The sequence below is a fragment of the Antrostomus carolinensis genome, unplaced genomic scaffold (assembly GCF_000700745.2).
Source record: "Antrostomus carolinensis isolate BGI_N321 unplaced genomic scaffold, ASM70074v2 scaffold3316, whole genome shotgun sequence".
NCBI classification, from domain to species: Eukaryota; Metazoa; Chordata; class Aves; order Caprimulgiformes; family Caprimulgidae; genus Antrostomus; species Antrostomus carolinensis.
In genome coordinates, this window is record NW_010321022.1 from 36,366 (window position 1) to 40,294 (window position 3,929).

At 40.8% G+C, this 3,929-nt stretch overlaps 1 protein-coding gene across 1 annotated transcript in view; it reads right to left on the reverse strand.

Moving 5' to 3' along the window:
* Positions 1-115, reverse strand: part of LOC104526328 (ubiquitin carboxyl-terminal hydrolase 4) — a 27,467-nt gene extending 27,352 nt beyond the window's left edge. Inside the window, exon 1 of the mRNA XM_029085389.1 lies at positions 1-115. This exon is cut by the window's left edge and continues 31 nt beyond it. The gene's annotated coding sequence lies outside the window, so the exon portion shown is untranslated.
* Positions 116-3,929: the final 3,814 nt, after the last annotated feature.

Below are 3,929 nucleotides of genomic sequence, written 5' to 3' on the forward strand. Positions count from 1 at the left end.
TCAGTCCATAGGAGTTACTGCTATCACCGTTAGTAATGACAGAAGTGGCAGACACTGAGGAATAAGAACTTGCTGATGATTTTGAAGAGGTAGTAAAGTTTCTGCTAGTTGCAGTGCTTGATCTGGGAGAAATGAAAAAGAAGTAGAAACAGTGCTACCACTTTTTTCACAGCCAGTCCCACCTCCCACAAAACTCCAAGGACTTGCCACATTACAGTTTGTTCCCCCACACAGAATTTACTGTTTTGATCAGTGTGATCACACTTCCAAACACTTGTCTGGAACAGAAACCTCAGACAGAAGTATCAGAGCAGGAGTAGCAATTCTTGCTTAAAGCAAAATCTGGGTCCCAGACTGAAATAAGTAATTCAAATGGCATGAGTGACAGGGAAGCAAGCTTTATGAATAAACCCCCTTGAAATAAACAAGCAAAAAAATCCCAGTCTTAAGACCACAAAACACTTTCCCCACATCAAAAATTACTAAGTCCTTCCCTACTTTAAATCCAAATCACCTGCTCAAAGACATTAATTAGAAGATAAACAGGGTGGGCATAAAATAGTTTGTTACTGAGCCTAGCTGATACAGTTGCATTGCTTGGAGGCAAGACAATGTACATGCAGCACGCTCAGCAACCCTCGGCATTTTGACACTGGAGATACTGAAACAAATGAAAAAAGTTCATAAGCCTCAAGTCTAACCAGCTGTGAATCCAGGGCTACTCCACACTACTGTTCTCCTGGTCTGGAAAAGAACCAGAACACTGTTACAGAAGACCAACAAGACTGTTTCCAACACTGATCTGTCGCAGACAACTTTGGCTCCATAAAAAGAGCAAAACCACAAGACTACCTAAATAAGCTTAAAGAAATTATCTTGATGCCAATTAATTTATCTATAGTAAAAGCTCACTGGGAAATGGTCTATTTGCTCCATTTCTGCCCAAATAAACATGCAAAACAATGCAAAAAAGGTGAACAAAAACAGCCACGCAACAGTGGCTAATACACCCAAAGCAAAGCAGAGTGCCAGCAGAGGACAGAGCCCTCAAGGTTCACCTTGTTCTTGGATCTCTTTTAATGTGGTCCTGATTCTCAAATGACACAAAATAAAAATGCACACACATAGCTCAGAAAACAGTTACTAAGAAAACAGTCTTGGAAAATCTCTGTGGAGCAAAAACTAAAAGACAAGGAACAAGCCATAATGGCCAAGAGGAGGCAGAAGAGCTGGACAGCCTTACCAGTTTGGAAATATAATACATAATAGTAAAATAAATACAGAAGGAAACAAGCTACAACATGGAAACACAAACCCCAAATGCAGTCTAAACCTGACACACGCTAAAAAAACCCAACAAACAAACAAACAAAAAAACCAACCCCACACCAGCCAGAATAACCAAAAAAAAGTATTCTGGAAAGTATACCAGCAAAAATGAGTACATCTACCAAAATAACTAAGACAACCATTTCTGGGACAATACACAACCTTCTTGTTGTCACATGTTGGAGGTGGAACTTAAAGACTACCTGGACACAAAGATAAGATCAGTGAGAGAACAAGAGGGTCAAGACTAAAACATTAACAGACTCCTGCTTCACATGTGGGAATTTCCAGGGTCAAGAATCAAATAATGAAGCTGACAATAGCCTGTAACTCCTTTAAGAACACGTTTTGAAAAGTCTGAAGTAGAAGTGAATTCTCTAGAAGCAAAGAAGGGCAATCTAGAAAATGCTAGACTTGAAAATGCAACATCTCTGCTTGGTATGTTTGACTCCCATGAGAGAACAGAATAAGACTCTAGGAAAGTAATATTAAGAAAATCTAATGGGGAGAAAAGAAGAGGAGGACAAGTTCTTAAGGGATTTCAAAATTTCTAATAGAGGCAGTGCTTAATCAACAGTCAGATGGCAACTGAAAAGTTCCAAGATAGTTTACTTCAACAGGAACCTACACACACATAGCACTCCAGGTGGGGCCTCATGAGAGCAGAGTAAGGGGGAGAATCACCTCCCTCGACCTGCTGCCCACGCTGCTCTGGATGCAGCCCAGGAGTTCACACTCAGGACTGAACCAGGACTGGAATCACATTCCCAGAGCCCAGCATGTATTCTGGGCTCATGTTCATCCCTAGGTACACAACTCCATGCTTCACAATGCTGACACACACTGTCCCCCAACCGCCAGTTAAAGACAGTTCCACATCTTGCTACACAACCTCTTAAAAACCCACACACATGGCAAGTGAGGAGAAATCTGGAGACTTGTAGCATAAAGAGGACAAAGTTAGATTAACCTAGTACAGAAACTCTGAGGCCATATGGTTGATAAGTAGAAAAACTGTTAAGATAAACAGCTTGAAAAAAATACTGTAAAAGGCTTTCAAGTGGTTGGAAGACAGAGAGGAAAAGTATTTCAATGGAGTTGAGGCTGCCTTCAGAGCACACAGTAGAATTAGTCCCCTCCTTTGAGCTACCAATAAAAACCCACAACATTAAACATTTTGTGACAAAGTTTTTTGTTAAAGCAAAAAACACTACGGCTTATATTTAACTGGCAAAGCAGAAGCCATCATGGATTTTCATTTAGAAAGTTCCTACATGCAAAAGCCCCAACTTATCTCACACATTCAGTGCTACTCTGAAAGCACGGCATCTCCTGCAAACTCAAGCACTTGCGAGTCATGCAATAAAGATCTGCCCACAAAATATTTAGCCCAGTTGCTGAAGGAGTCCTCCAAAATCATCAGCACACCAGGAACTGGAGGAAGCAGATCAGTTCTAAATATGAAAGGGCATTTAATTATGTATTATGTACCTCAAAACACATATCAACCACCAAGGTCTTAAAACTGTACGGTAATTTCTGGCACGTAATATCACTGAATGTTGTAGGAGGTTTAACAGATGCCTAAATCAAGACACAGCAGTTGAGAAAAGCCACGTGTGTTACAAAATGTGTGAACTAAGCAACAACTCCTCAACATTTTTACTGAGGAGAGCACCAGGTGGGGAGCTGGAAGTCCACCAAGTGCCATCAGTAAACAGAAGAGCAGGAAAAGGAAACAGCAAGAAAATTCTAGCAGCAATCAAAGAACCAAAAGGTACTTTACTGCTGCATATTGAAAGGGAGGCAGGCAGCTACCAGGCAGATGCTAAATACAACTTCACTCCTGTTTTCCAATGCAATACCTGATGGAAAAGGTGCTATTTTTATAGATCTGACAAGATTTCTTGTTCATTTGTGCTAAGAAAATTATATGCAGGATAAAAAAGTGTGTGCTAGGACTGAGCTGGAACACTACTAGCTCAGGATTTTATTTTTGGAGTCTTATAAGTAACCGTTAAAGAGGAATAAGTTCCACAGTCATTCATATACTCTCCCTTCAGAAACAAAACTATGGCTCCAATTCTGAAATTCCTAAAATAACTATAATCCATTCCCTCTTCTGAAACCTTGTCTAGTAGTAAAAGCAGTTTCAAAGTACAACAAGAAAGTATTTTGTTCCTTAGGGAGCAGGAAGGTAACAAACAGCAGTGGCCAGGCATACTCTGAATATGAGTTTAAAAGCATGTTTTCTGTAAAACGTCAGCCAGCTTGGTAGCAGCAAGAAAACATCTGTGTCAGTGTTTACAGGCTTCTACAGTTGCCTTTGGTTGCAGGGGGCATTGTTCAGCTATTTCTATACCCTTTTCAAGAGGGCTCCAGAACTGGACACAGTATTCCAGGTGGGGCCTTATGAGAGCAGACTACAGGGGAGAATCCCCTCCCTGGACCTGCTGCCCACACTGCTCTGGGTGCAGCCCAGGACACGGTTATTGGCCTCTGGGCTGTGAGTGCACATTGCCAGCTCAATATATATTGAATATATTCATTGATTAATATACTGAATATGTTCAATATATTCATCAATGACTTGGATGAGG